General features: G+C 34.3%; 1 pseudogene; it reads right to left on the reverse strand.

Annotated features, from left to right (window-relative positions):
• Positions 1 to 1,335: 1,335 nt before the first annotated feature.
• LOC113612408 (tigger transposable element-derived protein 1-like) lies at positions 1,336 to 15,232 on the reverse strand (annotated as a pseudogene).
• Between the last annotated feature and the right edge of the window lie 10,621 nt (positions 15,233 to 25,853).

The raw sequence follows: 25,853 nt of genomic DNA on the forward strand, positions 1-25,853 counted from the left end.
TCTGTCCTATGTTCTGTGTGCCCATTCCATCATATCTATCATTATTTAGTATGATTCTATTAACTGGTAGTTTTATATCACATATCCCTGTGTCTTTGAATGTATAATAAATTCTGATTAGATTCTATGTACTGTGAATATTATGTTGATGAAAATGAACATTGTTATATTCATTAAAGACTGTTGGATGCTGTTCCACTCTCTGTTATTTGAAAATGACCTTAAACCTCTTAACAGTTCTAAGTTTTGTTAAGGTGTATTTAGTGTAGCCTTATTCAAAGGCTAGTTTACTACTAGTACTACTAATACTTCTGGTACTACTGCTACTGGTGTCACTCCTGAATGCCCCAGGTGTCATAATAAATGTTGCCTCTGGTTGGCAAAAATTCAAAGGGAACTAATTAATTTATAGCTATCCAGCCAGGGAGTTTTATCCCATGTAGCCATGGGTTCGTATTCATCAAAACACTTAAAAGGACCACTTATGTAGGTTACTTAGTATCTTTCCTGCATAGGTTTCTTTGCAATCATACTGTCCCCAAATTCCAGCCATCTCCACCTCTTCAAGCTTGTGTATCTCAATTTAGAAAGACATTGTGCTCTGCTTGAGTTCCGTACTATGCTTAGGTGTCTTATCATGGTTCCAAAAAAATCTCTAAGCAAAAACCCAGGACCATTATGAAAATTACTTCATTTATTTCCCTTCATTTAGTGAAAACCAACCAGTTGTCACTGTTTCCACTGTCTGAAAAAATCTGTGCAATTTATTTTATCTGGTTTTCTGGTTGTTTATAATGGGGTGGAAAGTCCAATCCCTCATTCTCTATCAACACCAAAAGTGGTAATCCTTTTCAATTATATATAAGCATGTTAAATTATTAAATAATATTTAACTAATTTAATGATATCATTCTATTATAAATAATGAAAGTACTATACTTAAAGTGTTTTCATATTATTATACTTTATAGACATAGTAAAAAGATACGTTCTATTCATCTATTATGCTCTATGCATATCTGTTCTTGAAGACTATCATGAGCACATTGCAAATATGCAAGTTTTGTTGGCTGTCTTGACACTCCTGAGCATATATCTATAAAGACACACTTTGCAGTTATTGTGAATTCTGTTCCACACCACTGTAGCAAAGCAAGCATTGCAATAAAAAAGTCACACAATTTTTTCCATTGCATATAAAATTTACATTTACATTATATTGCAGTCTATTAAGTGTGTAATCGTTTTATGTCTAAAAAATGTACATACCTTAATTTTAAAATATTTTATTGCTGAAAAACCCTAACCATCATCTGAGTCTTCAAAAAGTTGTAGTCATTTTGTTAGTGAAAATCGTGTCCATATGTTAATGGCAGTGGTTGCTGAAGGTTGGGTTGGCAGTGGCAATTTCTTAAAATAAAACAGCAACAAAGTTTGCCACTTAGATTGACTCTTACTTTCACAAGCAATTTCTCTGTAGCATGCAATGCTTTTTGATAGCATTTTACCATGGCAGAACTTCTTTTGAAATTAGAGTCAATTTCTCAAACACTGATGCTGCTTTATCAGCTAAGTTTATGCAATATTCTAAATGATTTGTTGTTGTTTCAACAATCTTGACAGCATTTTCAGCAGGGGTATATTCCATCTCAATAAACCACTTTTTACCATCCATAAAAAGCAGTTCCTCAACCATGAAAGTTTTATCATGACATTGCAACAATTCAGTCACATCTTTGGTCTCCACTTTTAATTCTAGTTCTCTTGCTATTTCTACAAAATCTGTAGTTACTTCCTTCATGGAAGTCTTAAACCCATCAAGTCACCCATGAGAGTTGGAGTCAACTTCTTCCAAACACCTGTTAATGTTGATATTTTGACCTCTTCTGATGAATTATGAATGTTCTTCATGCATCTAGAAACGTGAATCCTTTTCAGAGGTTTTCAATTTACTTTGCCCAGATCCATCAGATGACTCACCATCTAGGACAGCTATAACCTTACAAAATATATTTCTTAAATAAGACTTGAAAGTAGAAATTATTCCTTGATCCATAGGCTGCAGAATGGATGTTGTGTTAGCAGGCATAAAAACAACATGAATCTCATTGTTTGTCCCCATCAGAGCTCTTGGGTGACCAGGTGCATTGTCAGAGAGCAGAAATATTATGAAAGGAATCTTTTTCTGAGCAATAGATCTCAACAGTGGGCTTCAAATAGTCAGTAAGCTATGCTGTTAACTGATGTGTTTTTATCCAGACTTTGTTGTTCCATTTATAGAGCACAGACAGAGTAGAATTAGCATAATTCTAAAGGACCCTAGGATTTTCAGAATGGTAAATGACTTCACCTTTAAGTCCCCAGCCACATTAACTCCCAACAAGATAATCAGTTTGTCCTTTGAAGCTTTAAAGCCAGGCATTGACTTCTCTTCTCCAGCTATGAAAGTTCTGAATGTTATCTTCTTCCAGTATAAGGCTACTTTACCTACATTGAAAATCTGTTGTTCAATGCAGCCACCTTCATTAATCACCTTAGCTAAATCTTCTGGATAACTTGCTGCAACTTCTACATCAGGATTTTCTGCTTCCTCTTGCACTTTTATGTTATGGAGAGGACTTCTTTCCTTCAACTTCATGACCCAACCTCTGCTAGCTTCAAATTTTCCTTCTGCACCTACCTCACCTCCCTCAGCCTTCACAGAATTGAAGAGAGTTAGGGTCTTGCTTTAGATTAGGCTTTGGCTTAAGAGAATGCTGTGGCTGATTTGATCTTCTACCCAGACCACTAAAACTTTCTCCATACCAGCAATAAGTCTGTTTTGTTTTCTTATCATTAATGTGTTCACTGGAGTAGCACTTTAAATTTCCTTCAAGAACCTTTCTTAACGTTCACAACTTGGGTGTTTGGCACAAGAGGCCCAGCTTTCCACACATCTCAGTTTTAGACATGTTTTTCTCGCTAAGCTTGATCTTTTCCAGCTTTGGATTTAAAGTGAAAGACATATGACTCTTTCTTACACTTAAACACTTAGAGGCCTTTGTAGGGTTATTAATTGCCCTAATTTCAATAGTGTTGTGTCTCAGGGACTAGGGAGACCTCTGGAGAAGGGGAGAGGTGGGGGGATGCACAATTGTTGGAGCAGTCAAATCACACAACATCTATCTACTAATCTCATCACTTTATATGGGTGTGGTTCTTGGCACCCCAAAATAATTGCAATAGTGACATCAAAGATCACTGATCTCAGATCACCATAGCATATAATAATAATGAAAGTTTTGAAATATTGTGAGAATTATCAAAAATGTGATGTAGAGGAACCAATTGAACAAATGCTGTTAGAAAAATGGCACCAATAGACTTGCTTGATGCCAGGTTGCCACACACCTTCAATTTGTAAAAAACTCAATATCTGCAATAAAGCGAAGCACAATAAAACAAGGTATTCCTGTATTAGTACCTTTTAAAAACTTTTGTGTACAATGTTTATTCATGTGAATAGATCACTGAGAGGCAGAATTATAAGAGTTATATATTCCAAATCCCAGCCTGTTATTTAGTTCTTGGCACTATTTTCTAACTTCCTATTATATTTTGGTTACCTTTATAAGTCTAATTTCTTTTCTAAATTATTTTCTTCAGCACATCCAAATGCATGCACAATACATAAATTGTTTACAAAGAGTACAACTTTAACACTTATTACATTTGAAGGTCTTGCTTTTAACCATTATACCCTAAAGGAGGGAGTATATCACAATGTTTTAAGAACATGGTTTCTGGAGTGGTGCTGAGTAGGTGAACACACCAACTTGTCACTTTTTACCAAATGGCCAGTGTAATAAGAAAATCGATTAGACACTCTCCTGGCCTTAGTTTCCTCAGCTGTGGGTTGAAATTAAAGAAAATATTTACCACATAGAATTGTTTTTGAGAAATGAGTGAGAAATGACTTATTAATGTATTTCATACAATGATTGGTCCACAGAACAAAACAGCAAAAGTTAGTTACTATTTTAATTTTGGACATAATATGGTGATTTCTATCCCATTCCATATATTATGAGTTCATTTGATTCAAGATCTGGTATTCATTTCTAATTATATTGATTGCTTCTTGGCAAGATCAGTAGGTATCTGGAGGACAGATATGGAAGGCGACTTTTAAATTTAAAAAGTTACTAATAAAGGCCCGCCCCTTCAAGCCAAAGTCTCCTCCACCTGCACAGTCTCCAGAGTCCTGAGCACCACCACTGCCAAAGCTTCCTCTGGAATCAGTCCTGGGCACCCCAGCCTGAGACAGGAAGCCACCAGTGCTGAAGGGGACTGAGTGCTAAAGCTTGTGGTCAGGAGAGTGGATCTGGGGAGAGGACCAGTGTTGGCTGCACAGAGAAAACCTGAGGGAATGGGAGTGAGGGGCTCCATGGCCAGGAATGCTCCTACAGGAAGTGTGCTCTGCCGTGGAAATGCGACACCACTGTTGAGTGGTGTGCAAGGGGCAGGGCTGCCATTGCAAGCCCCTTCCCCACCCAACGGTCCCTGCTTCTGTGGTCACTTGGAGGGACTCACACCAGAGTGTGTCCCAGTCTGTTGCATCTTCCTGTTGGTCTCTGTTGCTGCAGGCACTTCACACACACCAAAGCTGCGGCCACCTTATTCATCCTCAGCCTGAGCGAATAATTGCTCCAAACAGTCTGAGAGCCCCAATCAGTCACTGCTTCTGCCCTACTTGCCTGGGCAGGGAACAGACACCTGAGTGTGGCCCATACATAGAGGTGAGACCAAAACCAAAGCTGAGCTCAGAGACTATGTGATTAAGAAAGAGGAACAGAAATCTCTCTGTGCAGCTGAACAAGACACAGGTTAAATCCACATGATCTGCTTGGTAAATCCTGTATCTGTGGAATATCTGAATGGGCAATAAGTACTATCAACAACTGAGACCAGTCTAAATTTGGCAGCTGTGGACTTTGGGGGCAAGTACATGTGGAAGTTGGGTCAGGTCAGGGTCTGAGCTGGTTCAACATTGCCCACAGCAAGTCCAGAGAACTACCTAGTGTTAGTGGAGGGCCTCCTGGGGAGGCAAGAGTTGGCTATGGCTCACTGGAGGAACAAGGACACTGAGAGTGGAGTTCTCAGGAAAATATTATTACTATTTTTTTCTTTTCATTTTTTGTTTCATTATGTTCTGTTGTTGTTTTATTATTTTTTCTTTTTAATTATTTTTTCTATTTTGTTTCCTAATTTTTTAATATTTTTTTATTTTTCAATTTTTACCTGTTTTGTGTTTTTTTCTTGTTTTTGATTTTGTCTTTTTTTGTTTGTTTTGTTGTTTTATGTCTTGATCATTTTGGTTTATTTGTTTAATGTTTTCTTTGGTTTTTTTTAGTTTGATTTCTCTTTTTCTTGTGTTTTGTTTTTTTATTTTTGTTATTTCTGTTTTTATTGTTAGTTTTTTTTTTCCTTCTTTTCTTTCTTTGTTTGGTCTTGCTTTTATCATTTATCTTGGATTTTGTTTGTTTGTTTTCTTTGTTGTATTTTATTCTTTTCTTTTTCTGGCTCCACCATGCTGCTGGCATGGTCTTTGTTCCCTGGCCAAGTGTCATGTCTGAGCCTCTAGTGTAGGAGTGCTGAGTCCAAGACACTAGAATGCCAGAGAATTCCTGGCCCCAGGGAATATTAATCAGCATGAGCACTCCCAGAGGTCTCCATCTCAACACAAAGTCCTAGCTCCACCCAAATGCCTACAGGCTCCACTGCTGGATGCCCCACACCAAACAACTAGCAAGACAGGAACACAGCCTCACCCATCAGCAGACAGGATGCCTAAAGTCATACTATGCCCACAGACACCCCCCAAAACACCACCTGACATGGTCCAGCCCATCAGGGACACAAGACTCAGCTCCACCCACCAGAGCACAGACACCAGACCCTCCCACAAAGAATCCTCCAAAAGCCCCTGTAACAGCCTCATCAATGAGGGGGCAAATACAGAAGAAGCAAGAGAAACAATGACCCTGCAGCATACAGAAAGGAGACCGCAAACACAGTAAGTCAGACAAAATGAGATGACAGAAAAATATGTTACAGATGAAGGAACAAGGTAAAAATCCATAAGACCAAATAAATGAAGAGAAAATAGGCAATATGCCTGAAAAAGAATTCAGAGTAATGATTCTTAAGATGATCCAAGATCTTGAAAATAGAATGGAGACACAGAAATAGAATGGAGACAAAAGAAATATTTGACAAGGACCTAAAGAACAAAAAGCAGTGATGAACAACACAATAACTGAAGTGAAAAATACACCAGAAGGAATCAATAGCAGAATAACTAAGGCAGAAGAACAGATAAGTGAGCTGGAAGATAGAATGGTGGAAATAACTGCCACAGAGCAGAATAAAAAAAAAATAATAGGATGCAAAGAAATGAGGACAGTCTCAGAGACTTCTGGGACAATATTCAAAGCACCAACATTCGAATTATAGGAGTCAAAAAAGAAGAAAAAGAGAAAGGGTCTGAGAAAATATTTGAAGAGATTATAGTTGAAAACTTCCCTAACATGGGAAATGAAATTGTCACCCAATTCCAGGAAGGACAGAGAGTCCTATACAGGATAAACCCAAGGAGAAACACACCAAGACACATATTATTCAAGCTAACAAAAATTAAATACAAAGAAAAAGTATTAAAACCAGCAAGGGAAAAGAAAAATATAATATACAAAGGAATCCCCATAAGGTTTTCAGCTGATTTTTCAGAGAAACTCTGAAGTCCCGAAGGGAGTACCATAGTATATTTAAAGTGATGAAAGGGAAAAACTTACAACCAAGACTACTTGAGAATTCAGCACCACCACACCAGCTCTACAACAAATGCTAAAGGAACTTCTCAAAGTGAGAAATACAAGACCAGAAAAAGACCTGCGAAAACAAACTGAAAACAATTAAGAAAATGGTAATAGGAACATACATATCAATAATTACCTTAAATATGAATGGATTAAATGCTCCAACCAAAAGACACAGCCTGGCTGAATAGATAAAAAACAATACCCATACATATGCTGTCTACAGTAGACCCATTTCAGACTTAGGGACACATACAGACTGAAAGTGAAGGGATGGAAAAATATATTCCATGCAAATGAAAATCAAAAGAAAGCTGGAGTAGCAATACTCATATCAGACAAAATAGACTTTAAAATAAAGACTATTACAAGAGACAAGGAAGGACACTACATGATGATTAAGGGATCAATCCAAGAAGAAGATGCAACAATTGTAAATATCAATGCACCCAACATAGGAGCACCTCAATACATAAGGCAAATGCTAACAGCCATAAAAGGGGAAATTGATACTAACACTATAAGTGTGGAACTTAACACTCCATTCACACTAATGGGCAGATCATTCAAAAAGAAAATTAATCAGGAAGCACAAGCCTTAACTGACACATTAGACCAGATACACTTAATTGATATTTATAGGACATTCCATCTGAAATCAGCAGAACACACTTTCTTCTCCAGTGAATATGGAACATTCTCCAGGAGAGATCACATCTTGGATCACAAATCAAGCCTTGGTAAATTTAAGAAAATTAAAATCATATCAAGCATCATTTCTAACCACAAGGCTAAAGAACAATCACAATTAATGAAATTGAAACTGTGATTAAAAATCTTCCAGCAAAAGAAGTCCAGGACCAGATGGCTTCACAGGTGAATTCCATCAAACAACTGGAGAATAGCTAACATCTATCCTTCTCAAATGCTTCCAAATAATTGCAGAGAGAGGAACACTTGTTACATCATTCTACAAGGCCATATCACCTTGATACCAAAAGTAGACAAAGATATCACAAAAAAGACAATTACAGGCCAATATCACTGATGAACATAGATGCAAAAATCCTCAATGAAACACTAACAAACAGAATCCAAAAACACATTAAAGGATGATACGCCATGAACAAGGGGAATTTATCCCAGGGATGAAGGATTCTTTAATATATGCAAATCAATCAATGTGATACACCATATTAATAAATTGAAGAATAAAAACCATATGAAAATCTCAATAGATGCAGAGAAAGCTTTTGACAAAACTCAACACTCATTTATAATAAAAACTCTCCATAAAGTGGGCATAGAGGGAACCTCCCTCAATGTAATAAAGGCCTTTTATGACAAAGCCCACAGCAAACATCATTCGTAATGGTGAAAAACTGAAAGCATTTCCTCTAAGGTCAGGAAGAACAGAAGGATGTCCACTCTCACCACTATCATTAAACATAGCTTTGGAAGTCCTAGCCATGGCACTCAGAGAAGAAAAATAAATAAAAGGAATACAAATCAGAAAAGAAGAAGTATAACTGTCACTGTTTGCATATGACATTATACTATACATAGAAAATCCTAAAGATGCCACCAGAAAACTAGTAGAACTAATTAATGAATTTGGTAAAGTTGTAGGATAAAAAATCAATGCAAAGAAAGCTCTTATATTCTGATACACTAACAACAAAATATCAGAAAGAGAAATTAAGGAAACAATCCCATTTACCATAGCCATGAAAAGAATAAAATACCCAGGAATAAACCTACCTAAGGAGGCAAAAGACCTGTACTAAGAAATCTATCAGATACTGATGAAAGAAATCAAAGACAACACAAACAGATGGAGAGATATACCATGTTCTTGGATTGGAAGAATCAATACTGTGAAAATGACTATACTACCCAAAGCAATGTACAGATTCAATGCAATCCTTATCATTTTACCAATGGCATTTTTCAAAGAATTAGTATGAACAATTTTACAATTCGTATGGAAACACAATAGAACCCAAATAACCCAAACAATCTTGAGAAAGAAAAATGGAGCTGGAGGAATCAGACTCCCTGACTTCAGACTATACTACAAAGCTACAGTGATCAAGACAGTATGGTACTGGCACAAAAATAGAAACATAAACCGGTGGAACAGGATAGAAAGCCCAGAGAAAAACCCATGCACCTATCATCACCTAATCTATGATAAAGGAGGCAAAAATATGCAGTGGAGAAAAGACAGCTTCTTCAATAAATGGTGCTGGGAAAACTGGACAGCCATATGTAAAAGAATGAAATTAGAGCACTACCTAACACCATACACAAAAATAAACTCAAAATTGATTAAAGACCTAAATGTAAGACCGGACACTATTAAACTCTTACAGGAAAGCATAGGAAAAACACTCTTTCACATAAATCACAGCAAGATCGTTTTTGACCCACCTCCTAGAGTAATGAAAATAAAAACAAAAATAAATGAATGGGACCTAATGAAACTTAAAAGCTTTTGCATAACAAAGGAAGCTATGAACAAGACGAAAAGACAACCCTCAGAATATTTGCAAATGTATCAACGGACAAAGGATTAATCTCCAGAATAAAAAAAACAGCTCATGCAGTTCAATATTAAAAAAACAAACAATCTAATCAAAAATGGGCAGAAGACCTAAATAGACAGTTCTCCAAGAAGACATACATATGACCAACAAACACATGAAAAGATGCTCAACATCACTAATTATTAGGGAAATGCAAATCAAAACTACAATGCGGTATCACCTCACATCGGTCGGAATGGCCATCATCAAAAAATCCACAAACAATAAATGCTGGAGAGGGTGTGGAGAAAAGGGAACCCTCTTACACTGTTAGTGGGAGTGTAAATTGATACTGCCACTATGGAGAACAGTAACTACCATATGACTGAGCAATCCCACTCCAGGGCATATACCTGGAGAGAATCATAATTCAAAAAAGGTAACACACCCCAATAGTCATTGCCACACTATTTACAATAGTCTGGACTTGGAAGCAACCTAAATGTCCATCTACAGCAGAATGGATAAGGAAGATGTGGTACATATATACAATGGAATATTACTCAGCCAGAAAAGAATGAAATTGTGCAATTTGCTGAGACATGGATAGACCTAGAGACTTAGAGACTTTCATACAGAGTGAAGTATGTCAGAAAGACTAAAACATATATCGTATAATATTGCTTATATGTGGAATCTAGGAAAATGATACAGTTGAACATATTTGCAAAGCAGAAATAGAGACACAGATGTAGAAAATTGACATATGGATACCGGTGGGGAGAAGAGGGGGTGGGATGAATTGGGAGAATGGGATTGACATATATATATATATATATATATACTATGTATAAAATATATAACTAATGAGAACCTACTGTGTAGCACAGGGAACTCTACTCAGTGCTCTGTGGTGATCTAAATGGGAAGGAAATCCAAAAAAGAGGGGATATATACGTACATATAGCTGATTTACTTTGCTATACAGCAGAAACTAACACAACATTGTAAAACAACTATACTCCAAAAAAAGTTAATTTTAAAAAAGTTACCAATAAATTAACAATACGAATATTTATATCAACAAATTAATAATATTAATAAATAATATTTTAAGTTTAAAATTTGGTTTTATATGCAAGTAACTGTTCAAAAATAAATAAGTAAATTTAAAACAAAAATAATGTTTAGACTTTGTGATACCCTGGAGGGATTATTATTGTTTTAAAGTACTTAGAACATCAACAATTCAAACATATTTATCGAGATCAATGAGACTAAATTAGTGGTCTGTTCATGACTTATAGAATCCTATTAAGAATTCTTTTATGATTTTAAAAATAATCCCCAAAACATATATGTTTAATAAAGGAAGCCCAAGATGCACATACACATACACACATTCACACACACACACGCAAACACACACAGATTAGATAGACATACCTATCTATACCTTAACTGACTACTAATTTGGTCTGAGAGCCTCCTTATTTTTATATTTAGTTGCAAAATTCTGAAATTTGGGGAATATATGTGTCTGCTAGTATCTAAAATAGGTTTCCTGTAGGTAATAATTCTGGTATTGTCAAAAGCAAATGAGAATTTTAAGTTCAAGAATCAGTCATTTAATGTCCTTGTTCTCCATAAAACCATAATAAAGTAAGCAATTTCAATTATTCATGACTATGAATAAGTATTTAGTAAAACAGGCTCTTGGGACTTTGTTCTAAATGCTACTGAATAATGGTTCCCATTAGAATTTTGATTACAAGGGAAACCAAGAATGAAATTCAAATTCCAATAATGTTTAACAGTATTTTACAGTAAAAATGCTACATATAGAAAATACATATATAATGAAAATACATGATTTTAAGTATGCCTAATTAATTACATATATTGTTCAGGTGCTACATTATAGAAAGATCATTCCCTTACAATCATTATACTCAGCTGAAAATTCTTTAAACACTCCAGTTTAAAAGAGAGAAAAGCAATGTTTAGAGACTGAAAAATTTCTCATGCTATTACCTTTTTAGTGCTCATCTGTTATTTTAATTACATTGTGTTTGTTGCTAAACTTCATAAAAAATGTGATTATTTTATAACTATTTATGGTTCACCAGAAAGGAAATTATTGATTTATTATCAAATAATTAATCAAGAAATATTACATCCTTATTCTGACTGGCAAATTTGACATAATATTTTAAACCTGTAATATTATATTTCTACACATAAGTTAATATCTAAATACAAATTGATGTTTGTCCAAGGGATTATCATTATTACTATTATCTTTACAATATTTTCTCCACGGTGGCTTCTGTTAACATCTTATCAATATCAAGCAAATAACACCTAAAGGAATTAAGTACATTGCAAATAACGTGAAGAAATTAATTTTTAATGACTTAGGTTGTACTCTAAATACATAAATGCAGTAGAGTAATTCAGGTCACATTAGCTTTTGAAGGTCATTAAACACTGAGCGATTCAATATAGGAATAAATATAGTATTACAATTTATTTTTAGAATGTTTTATTGTTTAATAAAAGACAAAGAATTATGGTACACTTTTTTTAAAGTATGTTTGCTGTTTTGTTATTATATAAATGGATATAATAAATTAAAACATCCAACTACTTAGATACATCCATGTTTCTATAGTACTATATATTAGTTACTGATATTACCTGTACTTTCACGTTAAAAAAAATCCAATATATAAATAAATTTGAGAAAGCTACAACATATTTTTAAAATGAGCCAGTACACTGAATAGCATTAGCTTTACATGTAACTGATTCACTGTGACTAATATGTATTTAAATATACTCATTAAACATTGTTTATGAATATTCATGCCAAAACATTATTTGCACATGCTGAAAAATGAATATTAATAGGCTGTCTACTAACATGAAAACAAAGGGACTATGGAAAGATATCTACAAAATCTAGGACAGGACATTCCATATAGTAGTGGTTCAACAACTATTTCATAAGGTAATAAGTAATAATTTTAAGCTATAGCAACTCTGATTTAATAAGAACACACTATTTTTAAAAATAAAATCTTCCTAAGAAATGCTTTACATTCTACAGGGAATATACATAATACTAGAATTTTAAGGGTTTGTAATTCTAAATCATGCATTTTGAAGGTTTTGTCTCAAATTTAATAGGAATATTTTATTTAGTTGACTATGTGATGATGTGACTTATCTTTGTGAATGCTATGTTTGTCAGAACATAGTATCAATTTGTAGTAAGTGCCTGAAATGCAATATCTTTAAGTATTTTATTTATGTATATCCTGGCTAGTTCCATAAATTATTTAATACACTTGGTTCTTTATTTTATCAGCATGTATATCAGATTTAATGCACTGCAATTGTCCTATCATAAAAGAAGCCTTCAATATTAGAAGTACCTATATATAATGTGGCAACTGATAATACAACAAACCTGGATGTGCCTGAGAATGATATGTTGCTTCCAATAAATATGGATCAAATTCTAAAGTATATTTTATAGCTAATACCTTCACACTAAGATAAGACTAAAGAGAGTACACTTGTAGAAAAAACATTATTAAGAGTATTGGTGTTGTTGACATGGGTCACAACTAATCAGAATCTATTCATGCCAAAAGGAATGATTTGTTGCAAATACGCTTCAGAGGCAGTAGTTAACCTTATTTTTACCCCCTTAAATCTGTAATCTGGAATGAAAAATGTATTTAAGTGATATTTTGTTATATTTTTAAATTTTTCTTAGAACTGTATGCTTCTACTTTTTCAACTCTCTTACTTTCAGAAAGAACAAAGTTAATTAATATTTTAGTAAAAACTTTTGTATATTTTACCAAATATTTTCCTCATAATATTACATTATTGAAATAATAAGTCCTACAAGCTAGTAAATTTATGTGAGCTACATTTTTGGAATAAATCAATAAAATGACTATAAAGAGCTACATATTTAAGCATTTTTGTATTTGTTTTTCTTAAACTGTCACTTGCATTATATCTGTATCTATATATCTATATATGTCTCTATTATGTATACATATTCATTTCTTAATCTGGCACAAAGATCAATGCATATGTATGACCTATTAAAAATGCAATATAATTAATTTTGATCTATTTATTTTTATATCTCTATATCTTCATCATCTTTGGAGGACACAAACACTTCACCTTGGGAAATGTAGACATTTATCCAATAGCATGACAGATATTTTTTAGTGCCTTTTATACCAGACTTTGTGTTGACTGAAAATACAAGATGCAAATATATAGCTTGCTTTTCAGAAGCTTAGGCTAACTAGGAACCCAAATACACATAATAGTTTAACCATAAATCAACCATTTTTTGATAAGGATATACAGAGGATGCTAAAGGAATCAAGCAACTATGTTTATTTCTGAAAGTTAGAGAGGTCTTTCCAGAGCATTAAAACCTTGCACTAAGATTTGAGGAATGGTATGAAATTCTACAAATGAGAAATCAGTGTTGCAAAGATGTGATGGGCAAAGATCTATTTGTTCAATTTTCAAATAAGCATTGACCATCTACCATATCACCAGAGGTGGAGACTTATATTAAAAAAAAAAAAAACAAGAGGTGTAGAATTGCTCATATATAGATCCTGGGAAAAATCACAGTGAATGTGCCAAGCATGCTAATTTATGTTAACTACTACCCCTCCCTTCTCCCTTTTCCACACACAAATTGGCTGCCAGGCACAGGCATTCATACATGTATATGCACGTCTCACATCACAAGCTTGTTTCCATATTTGCAATTGGAAACTTTCTCTCTCTTAATATTGTAAAATAATAAGGTACAATATGCAAATGTGCCAACAGATTTCTCAATAGGAGATAGCTAATTTCATATCCAGCTACACAATTTTAAACAATGTCAGGAGCAATTACTCCCTAAATTCCAGGATCTCCAGCTGATATCAATTTCTCAATCTCTGATGTACTTCCTCCTGATCCTTAAATTTCAGGCTAAACAAACCAAATATACAATGATACAGGGAAATTAAATAATAGTTTTTAAAAGTTTATACTTAAAAATGTGGGGAAAAAATGACAAGCATCAAATAACAGACACCAAATCAATCTATGGTAACCTATAAGATGGGAGAAAGACACAGATGCTTCAGTGGTGATGGAGTAGAATTTTTAGACTGCAAATCTGACTGACCCTGATCATGTTTGGGAGACATATATTTTTTTTTTATCATGTCTCTCCATAGTGATACCTGAGATTAGGGACAATGGGGGAACTTTGTAGAGGTCTTAAGATTCCACTACAGGTTGGTCTGCTTTACAACATCTCAGAAATTACTTTAGCAGTATAACAATCACCAGCACTTTGGGATATTTGGGGGAATACAGTTATCTTAATACACGTAGCTGCTCTTTCATTTCAGTTTCAAGGACCCTCTTAACTAGTACCAATTTCAGTATTTTATTTATTAGGAAGATTTTTTTCCTTTGAATAAGGACATGGGCCTTGGAGATCATTCCTCATTATCCTCAGCTCTGAGAGCTTTACCACAGTTATACCATTCCTTATTTTATGGGTTTCTGTTCTACACCTTTACAGATAACTGATTTGATCCTCAGGTTGTGTCCTTTTTGATTTTTCTTTATGGTGAGTGACATCAGGAACAGGATGTCAAATGAAAGCACAAAAGAGGAGTCTGGATGGGGCGCTAAAGGGCTCCATTCCTCTGGTTATTTTAGACTCTTTCCAAGTTTGCCTAATACCTTTAGCAAAGGATAGAAAACTTCCTCCAGCAAAGTGGCACAGCCCATGTTTCTCGTATCTCATTAGTCTTGGATCACAGGTTATATTCAGAAAAGTCCTCTCCTTACAAAGATACAATCTTTTTTATTTCAAGAAGCCAAGTTAAACAAAAACTTTTTTTCAGTATTACATCTTAATGACTGTAAGAAGTAACCAACATACTCCTGTGTCTATAACATTTTCCTCTGTAAGAACCATGGTCAGAATCCTAAGATAATGGGTCATAACACAAAATGTACTTTTCTGTGACCGAACAGGTAAGGCTCAGTTGGCCTGTCATGGAGAGATCCTTGCCAATTCCAATCCCACCTTAAGTCAGGTAGTATCATATTTTAGTTTTATTTTTCACAAGTACTACACTCCAGACCCAAACGTCTGTATTAAGATTTTCCCCAAAAGTTGGGGAAAATAGTTTGCAACTATTTCTTCCCATTCTGTAAGCTGCCTTTTCATTTTGTTGATTGTCTCCTTTGTTTTGTGGAAGCTTTCTAATTTGATGTAGTCTCACTTGTTTACTTGTGCTTTTGTTACCTTTGTTTTTGTTGTAAAAGCTGAAATACATTGCCAAGACCCATGTTAAGAAGCTTACCCTCTATGTTTTCTTCCTGGACTTTTACAGTTTCAGGTCTTATGTTCAAGTTTATTTTTGTGTATGATATGAATCCAGTTTTGTTCATTTGCATGTTGCTGTTCAGTTTTCCCAACACCATTTATGAAACAGACTAATTTCCCCAATGTTTATTCTCTGGCACATTTGTCAAAAATAATTGACCATACATGTGGGTTTATTTCTGGGGTTTCTATTCTGTTCCATTGATCTAGATATCTGTTTTTATACTAACACCATACAGCTTTGATTATGATAGCTTTGTAATATAGTTTAAAATCAGAAGTGTGATGCCTCCAGCTTTGTTCTTATTTCTCAATATTGCTTTGCCTATTCACAGTCTTTTGTGATTCCATATGAATTTTAGAATTGTTTGGCAAAAAATGCCATTGGAATTTTGACACGAATTGCATTGAATCTATGGATGACTTTGGGTCAGATGCACATTTTAACAATATAAATTCTTCCCATCCATGAGCACAGGATATCTTTCCATTTATTTGTTTCTTATTCAACTTTTTACAATAATGGTTTTATAGTTTTCAATGCACAGATCTTTTACTTTCTTTGTTAAATGTATTTCTAAGTATTTTTTGTTTTAGGTGTTATTATAAATGGGATTGTTTTACTAATTTCTCATTCTGATAATGTGTAGTTCATTTCATTTATAGGAATGCAAATAATTTTGTATATTGATATTGTGTCCTGCAATTTTACTGAATTTACTTATTAGTTCTATCAATTTCTGAATGGAGTATTTAGGATTTTCTCTAAATAATACACATCATCTATAAACAGAAAGGATTTTACCTCTTCCTTTCTGATTTCAATGCCTTTTATTTCTTTTTCCTGCTAATTTACCTGGCTAGGACTTCCAATACATTTTTGAACAAAAGTGGTAAGAGTGGGCATCCTTGCCTTGTTTCTGAGTTTGGAAGAAAATCTTTCTGTTTTCATCATTGAGTATGACATGCATTGTGGGCTTGTCATATATGGTCTTTATTACATTGATATATCATCCCTTGACATCAAGTTTGTTGGAAATTTTTATCAGGAAAGGATGTTGATTTATGTCAAATGCTTTTTCTATATCTATTGAGATGATGTTATGATTTTTTTCCCTTCTTTTGTTAATGTTGTGTATCACACTGATTAATTTGCATATGTTAAGCCATCCTTGCATCCCCTGGAGTAAATCTCACTTGATCATGGTATATGATCCTTTTAATGTACTGTTAAACTCAGTTTGCTCATATTTATCGAGGACTTTTGATTGCTTATCAGGATATTATCTTATAATTTTGTTTTCTTGTCATGGTCTGTCTGGCTTTGGCATCAGTAGTTACCCTGATTTGGAGATATCCTCTCATGAATCATTTTTTTTCTCTCATGAATCTTAAAATCTATTATAAATGCATTATAAATCAATTATAAATAATATAGTATGCAGAAAATTACTTTAAACAGTTTACCTGGAGCTAGGTTGCTTGGTTTTAATCCAGGCATTTCCACTTACTAAAAGAGGGAAATTTCACAAATAAATACATCATTTTGTGCCCTGATTTTCTTATCTTGCCTCAATTTTTTTACACTCAACAGGGTTGTGAGCATTAAACAACACACAAAAAGTTGGAGCACATACAAGGACATACAGTTAGTGCTATACGAATGTTACTTCTCATTATTGTCATTATTATATTATATAAAAATCTGGCAACTTCAGGAAAGTTTTCTCTTAGAAAATGACATCTTTACTGTGGTTGCAAAGACATGTAAGCTTGAAGTAGATAGGAGGAAGCTCAAATTAATCTAGGAACATGGAACTTTGAGAAGCTGAAAGAGGTCATTATGGAAGAATTCTAGAAATCTAGAGAAAGTGATAAAGAATTGGAAAGTTTGCAAGAGACAGGTTACATGGGCATTTATAAGTCATATGAAAAATATTGTTCCATATTCCAGGAGAAATAAAATGCTATTAAAATTTTGGGGGTAAATAATAACATGGTATATTTTGAATTTGAAAAATTGCTTGCTTGTTGGACAGAAGATATATTGAATTCTGGAAGCCCAGTATAAAAGGTAATGTTTTATAATAAAATATTTTCCCTTTACTCAAATGATTGAATGGGTATACTTTTCAACCATATAAATCTCTCTATTAACCAATTATATCTCTTTCTATCTGTAAGCACATTCCTCATTCAGTCCAGCACACATTGGTTTTTACCTAAAAACCTTAATACCAAATTATTCTGACACCCAAGTATTATTGTTAAATTATGAAAAATTCCATATTAAACAGACCATTTTTTATATTATACATGATCTTGGAATTTTAATTGGCTCTCAAATGTATTCAATCAATTAAATATAGCTCCTGTTTTTCACATCCAAGCAAGACAATTTTATACTTCCCCATTTTTCTTAAACCTCTAAAATTTTAATTCAGAGATGTTTCTTAGCATTTAAAATTAATTAAAAAGTTAAGATTAACAGAGCATTCTCATCTTGTTCCCATCAAGCTTAAGAACCACTGAATGACTATACTTCTATTTTTTCCTTCCCTATTTCAAGGGAGGACTTATGCCTCTCCCAGAAAAAGGAGAGAAGAGAGGTTACCTAGCAGTTATGCTCAGGGACTTATCCTTTGCCTTATGAAGGACTTGAATCTGTTAGTTGTTCAATGCTTTCTGTCATGTTTTATTTTTCTGTTGTATTATTCACATTAGTACAATGATATAGGTGGAACAAAATAAACTCTCTTAAACTGTAACTCCACATCTCTGAATAGCTACAACTTTATGTCATCTATTTTTTAGTAATTTGCTGAGTGTTTCTTTTTGGCCAACTCCAGATCATCTTATAAAACAATATAACCTGGCTTTGTACCAAGTAAGCCATTAAAGCTCCTTTCATCATTGCCATCAATTTTCAGGTTTTAAAATCAATGGACCCTCTCTGTCATCTCTTTCTTATACTGTCAATGTTTTTAAATGTGGTTTATCACACCATCTTTTATGAACCACCTTCATTCTTTTGGCTACTCTGACAGCACTTTATCATGTGTGGTTTTTTGTTTTGCTTTCCATAAATAAATAGTCCAGCCTCTCAGCATACTTTGGTTATACTTCCTTCATCACCTATTCTCTGAACGTTGGGATTTCTCAACTCTCAGTACTTTAAGTTCATATTTTCTCTCTCTCATACTTCCTATGGATGCAAATGCCACCCGTGATCAGATGCTTCTCAAAAATATACAAGGAAATCACACAGTACCCACATATGATTATAGCGAATAGATTCACATGCACTAAAATCAAGTAATAAAAGAAGAAAAAAAGGTTAAACTTCCCTCAGAAAATTATAAGGTAAATTTTCTCCTAATAGGAATATGATATGTCAGTGTTTGGTGTTTGCCTTGAGAACCTATTATAACTTCCTGTGCAAGCTATCAATGGTGAAAATTAGAAGTAATTTAATACTAATTATATTAAATTACTCATCTTGATATTAAAATATGTCATTTAGAATCCAAATTATTATCTTAGCCAGTTATAAAAACATAGTTAATAGCCATTCTGAGTAAAACAACGTTAAGTACAATTTTCATTTCAAAATATTCCTAGATATACGTATATTTTCTGAACTGAATATCTATTCCTTTTCCATTATCTGAAATATTAGATTTACAGCTAACCATGTCTCTAAACTAAAAATGCTGTCATAGATAATTAGTGAGAAAACATTAAATGTATAGACAGTTTGATTTGACTTTATTATTTCTCTATTACATGTATTTCTCTATACATGTAATAATACTAAGTATTTTAACTAATACCTTCTGAAGGGAAAAGTGGAAATTCAATAAATTCTAATTTTCTTTGAATTGGAAATGTGTAGACTTTCTCACAAATGAAACCTTCCATCATTTTTATTGCTAACATTTTTAAATTAGTAGCATCTAAGGGAAAATTATTTTACTTGGAATCCATAATATTAGCAAAGTTGGTTATGAAATGTTATAACACAATTAATCATGTGTACTATGAATGTTTCTGTACATTTAAATAGAGGTAGAGTGAATAATGACAAAGCAGTTATAAAAGTCTATAATTTTAGTGCAAGAGGTTGCAAACAATAGTTAATACATATCGCTGACTATATAACACACATGATTCTCAGTGCCTTTATGCCAGTTATCATTTAATCATTTCAGATCAATTTTCCAATCTCTTCTTTACCCTGGAACCTAAGTTTCCTGGATTCTACGAATTGGCTTAGTTATATTTGGTTTCCAGTTGGATTCAGCCAGTGGGGAAATATGCACAATATAAAAAAGAGTGAAGAGAGTAAGGAGAGAATATTTATTTCAATAGCTTCATTCCAGTATGATCACTTTGGAGTGGTTGAGTCCTCCACTTTACAGATCCCATCTTGGCTGCCCATCTGAACAATTCTCTGTAAAAGTTTGTAGTTACTGAAGTAACCGTACTTTACCCTAGTCCTTTCACATGTGGAGTGGTAGCATCACTACTATTGCTGGTCCTGGGGCACTGAAATATCCCTTGTGAGTTTCTTTCATCATTTTCATACATTCAAATAGCTCCTTTATAATATTAATTCTCTATCATTCTAACTTGAGTGTATACATTTTCCCCTTAATTAACACAGCCATACATAAATTAATACCTTAAATTCTCCCAATAATCATTTGATGGGAACACTTTTGTCTCTATTTTGCACATGAGACAATTGAGGCAGAGTGGGTTTAGCTCACACAAATGGTATGTGGTAGAATTAAGATTCGAATCAGTTAATCTGATTCAGTTTAATCAGCAGCTACACATACTCAACATATATGTGCAACACATACTGAAATATCAAGGCCATGTCAAGAGTATAGGAATATTTTGATAACTTTATACAGCAAAAATAACATAAGAATAGCATTTGCCTGAATTTTTCTAATTCTTCTAATAATATTACTTGGGAAATGGTTTTAAGTGAGGGCATGTCTTTATAGAGGTGACCAAACTTGGTCAAGGACACATAACAAGTTAAGGTTTCCTAGAAAAGTTTGTAATAAACTGACATAAACCATGATAAAGGGAAAGATTACTTTAGTCCTCTGTTAATCATAGCAGATATTAAAGGAAAGAATTTGAGTGTTTCAGGGAGAAAAGTGTGGGGTGTCTCACCAGAAATGAACAGTCTCCACTAGTAAGTATTTACAGAGTAGCAGAAAGCCCTTCTTGCTCTGACCACATGGGACTCTAGATTCCTACTTATGGCAGTTGGGCAGATAATCTTTTCCAAGAGTCTGGGATCTGTCTGGGCTTCTAAATAATTAAACATCATATGACTAATGAAAAAAAAAAGGATAAACTTACTTAGATACCACACATAACTAATAGTTGTGTTCTATATTGAAGTTTTGCAATGCTGCAAGAAAATCTAATTTCTCATAAACTATACTTAAAAAGAAAATCAAACTCACAATTTCAATGTAGCTCTTCTGTGCTTACTTGTGGCTAGTAGTCTGGATGAAATCATTGCTTCTTGAGCAGATTTGCCTTTCCCTGGTGACTGACCTTCCCACAATCACTCTAGTTCTCACTATAAGGGCACAATCCTTTCCTTAGCTTCTATAATTGAATCTCTTACTATGAGATGTACCGAACATTCACTGAAAATGTCAAGGAATTATAATACAGATGATAATTTAAAGACTTTGCATTATGTAAAAAATCCAACTTCTTCAAAGTTCTTCATGCCTATACATTTGTATCAAATATACAACACCACCAGAGAACAAATTAATTGTTTTCTGGTCCCAGGATAAGATTGAACTCTTGATATCAATATTTCCTGTCATAGAAATAAATCATGATTCATAAAATGTTTTTTCCTTTTCTTACTCTATGTCCTCTCTCTAAGTATCATAAACCAGGCCCAGATAAAATATATTGTCTCTAGTCTAGACATTCGAAATTCCTTCAGTGAATTTCATGTTTATATATAAATGTTTATACTTGATACTTCCACTTGAGGGCAAAAATTTAGCTCACATCAAAATATTCAAATACAATAGCATCCTCTCCCAACCCTTAAAAATGCAGTCCTCTTCTAAGATAACAGGGAAAGAAAAGTCTCCAAGAAGCAATGATTTTAGCAGGATTACCAACCACAAGTAGGCAGAGAAGTAATAAAATGAAGTAGCTTGCACTTTTTAATGGTACCAACATCCTTCTTATTACAAAGGATAATGACATGAGTCATCCTTGATATCATAGCTTCCCATAATGAAGCTGTCATCAAATTCAGACCACCTTCTATATAACTTTTGACTGAATCAAATTCTTCCTTTTCCTTGATAATACTCTAGTGTAAACTACCTCAGCCCTTAGACAACTGCAATTGTCTGTTAAACAGTTTTACTTTATCTTCTCTGCATTCCCTCTAAATTGTAATCATCTATATAACTAATTATTATGTCAAAACCATTGGTTATGTCCTCCCAGATTAAAATGAATCAAGAAAAGCCAAATGTTTTCAAGGTGAAGACCAGGTCTTGCACAACCCAACCTTCTTCTCCGTTTACCCAGCACCATATGTCTTCATTCTCTAGATAATATAATTTCCTTCCAATTGTAAAAAACACTGTACCTCACCCCCACCCCCAGGCTGTTGTTATTTTGCCTGCGGAAAATCTTTCCTGTGAAGTTGGGTTAGTCATTGTCCACTGTTGTCTATTAGGTCAATCATTACCTGACAGTTTTCTTTACCTCCCTGACTAGGAAATGTACATATCCACTAATTCACTTATACCATTTTCAATTTTGTATTTATTTGAGTTATTATTTTCTGACTCTCTGTCTTAAGCTTACTTAAGCTCAATGTGAAAGGGGTTTATGGCATGTTTGTTTATAGTAAGATCCTTAGGTAACAGCATAGTCTTACCATATATTTATTGAATAAATTAAATAATAAATAGATGCATAGCAATGCAAAAAATATCTGTCCTCCTGGGAACAATATCTCACTAAAAGGTGTATAATCAGACCATTTACATAATAAATGACATTTATCTATTTTTCCAAACTGGATTTTTCAACTTTCAATTTCATTATTTGTCATTTTGTTATATTATGTACCATCATCAGTATTATTGCTGTTAGTATTACTTCTATACTTCAAAAATTAGTTTTAATTTCTTTTTCTAAAAATGTTGGCAAAATGTTGATCAATAACTAAACTCCATTAGTTGTCTTCTCATTCATTTATATCCTTCTCAATAATAAACAAAGTATCTCCGTAAGTTCTCCATGTTACAGAACATATTTTCCTATTATAATAATCAACTCAGTGCTCACTTACCAGTAAAGGCAGAACTGCAATAAATATTAGAGATCTACATGCTTATTTATGTGGATTTGTTTTTGACTAAAGAATACATCATATCATACTTGATATTTCAAACTAAAATATTAAAAATAAATAACTTACAGTCTCAAATTTCTAATGGTTGAGTAACTCTGCAAGTACTGAAAAAAAATCTTATAAATTTATTTGGATTGTAAAATATATCCACTCTCTCCTTGTTTCATCCACCTATGAATATAAAACCCTTCTCTTTAATATTGGAGTAGATAAAAATTAGATACTCAGTATATCTGGTTTGACTTGATTCCATTATATAAATTTAAACTTGTTCATGAACTCTTAGTTTTTGCTTGACTGAGAAGTTCTTTACCTCTCCTTCAATTCTGCTGGATAGAGTATCCTAGATTGCAGGATTTTGACTCTCAGCTCTTTAAATATATCACGCCACTCCCTTCTGCCCTGCAAAGTTTCTGCAGAAAAATCACCTGATAGCTTTATGAAGATTCTCTTCAATATGAACACTTTTTTCTTTTTTTTTTCTTTTGAATGCTTTATAATTCTCTTTAACTTTTACCATTTTAATTATGATATGTCTTGGGGTAGGTCTGTTTAGGTTCAACTTATGGGGAACTCTGTTCTTCCTGTACCTGGACATCTGTTTCCTTTTTCAGGCTTGAGAAGTTTTCATCCATAATTTCATTAAACAATTTTAACACCATTCTCTCTCTCCTCCTTCTGGGATCCCTATACTTGATATTATCCCAAAGAATCCTTAGAATGTTTTCTTCTTCTATTTTTTTTTTAATTTGTTAAACAGACTCACAGATATAGAGAACAAACTAATGGTTATCAGTGGGGAGAATAAAGGGGGGAAAGATGACATAAGGGTATGAGATTAAGGGATAAAAACTATTATTTATGAAATAAATAACAAGGATATATGTAAAGCACAAGGAAATACAGCCATTATTTTGTAATAACTTTAAATGGAGAATAATCTATAAAAATATTGTATCACTACGTTGTACACTTGAAACTAATATATTATTGTAAAGCAACTATACCTCAATAAGAAAAAATATTGTTCACGAACACATCCTCAGAATATTTGAGACAAATTATGTAAAGAAAACAGAGTGTGTACTTAGACTATTTCAATTGGCCTCAGTGATTTGAACCAAACGTAAACCCATTTAAAGTCCTATGCATATTAATGTGTTGTTTTCCTGCAAGTACAAAAGCATAATTATTTTATTTTTTAAAATAAATTAGAAGGAGAGTTTCAAGATGGTAGAAGAGTAAGATGCGGAGATCACCTTCCTTCCCACAAATACATCAGAAACACATCTATAAGTGGAACAACTCCTACAGAACACTTACTGAATGCTGGCAGAAGACCTCAGACTTCCCAAAAGACAAGAAACTCCCCACGTACCTGGGTAGGCCAAAACAAAAATGAAAAAACAGACACAAAATAATAGGGATGGGATCTGCACCAGTGGGAGGGAGCTGTGAAGGAGGAAAAGTTTCCACACACTAGGAAGCCCCTTTGTGGGCAGAGACTGGGCGGCACAGAGGGGAAGCTTTGGAGCCACAGAGAAGAGCTCAGCAACAGGGGTGCAGAGGGCAAAGCAGAGAGATTCCCACACAGAGGATCGGTGCCGACCAGTGCTCACCAGCCCGAGAGTCTTGTCTGCTCACCTGCCGGGATGGGTGGGGGCCAGGAGCTGAGTCTTGGACTTTGGTCGGATACCAGGGAGAGGACTGGGGCTGGATGCGTGATCACAGCCTGAAGGTGCTAGTGCACCACAGCTAGCCGGGAGGGAGTCTGGAAAAAAGTCTGGAGCTGCCGAAGAGGCAAGAGACTTTATCTTCCCTCTTTGTTTCTTGGTGTGTGAGTAGAGGGGATTAAGAGCACTGCATAAAGGAGCTCCAGAGACGGCGTGAGCCACGGCTATCAGCTTGGACCCCAGAGACCGGCATGAGACGCTAAGGCTGCTGCTGCAGCCATCAAGAAGCCTGTGTGTATACACAGCTCCCCTCCCAGAAGCCTTGTGCAGCCCACCACTGCCAGGGTCCCATGATCCAGGAACAACTTTCCCGGGAGAATGCACAGTACGCCTCAGGCTGGTGCAATGTCATGCCGGCCTCTGCCGCCTCAGGCTTGCCCCACATCTGTATCCCTCCCTATTCCGGGCTTGAGCGCCCAAATCATCTGCTAAGTTAACCCTGTCCTGTCTGAGTGAAGAACAGACACCCTCAGCCGACCTACATGCAGGGGTTGGTCCAAATCCAAAGTGGAACCCTGGGAGCTGTGCGAAAAAAGAAGAGAAAGGGAAATCTCTCCCAGCAGCCTCAGGAGCAGTGGATTAAATCTCCACAATCAACTTGATGTAGCCTGCATCTGTGGAATACCTGAATAGACAACAAATCATCCCAAAGTGAGGAGGTGGACTTTGGGAGCAACTATATATATATATATTTTTTTTTTCCCCCTTTTTCTCTTTTTGTGACTGTGTATGTGTATGATTCTGCATGTGATTTTGTCTGTATAGCTTTGCTTTTACCATTTATCCTAGGGTTCTCTCTGGCCTTTATTTATGTTTATTTTTTATTACTTAAACTTCTTTTTCTTAAAA

Source organism: Aethalodelphis obliquidens, unplaced genomic scaffold (assembly GCF_003676395.1).
Source record: "Aethalodelphis obliquidens isolate GAN/ISIS:26980383/991018 unplaced genomic scaffold, ASM367639v1 scaffold76, whole genome shotgun sequence".
Lineage (NCBI taxonomy): Eukaryota > Metazoa > Chordata > Mammalia > Artiodactyla > Delphinidae > Aethalodelphis > Aethalodelphis obliquidens.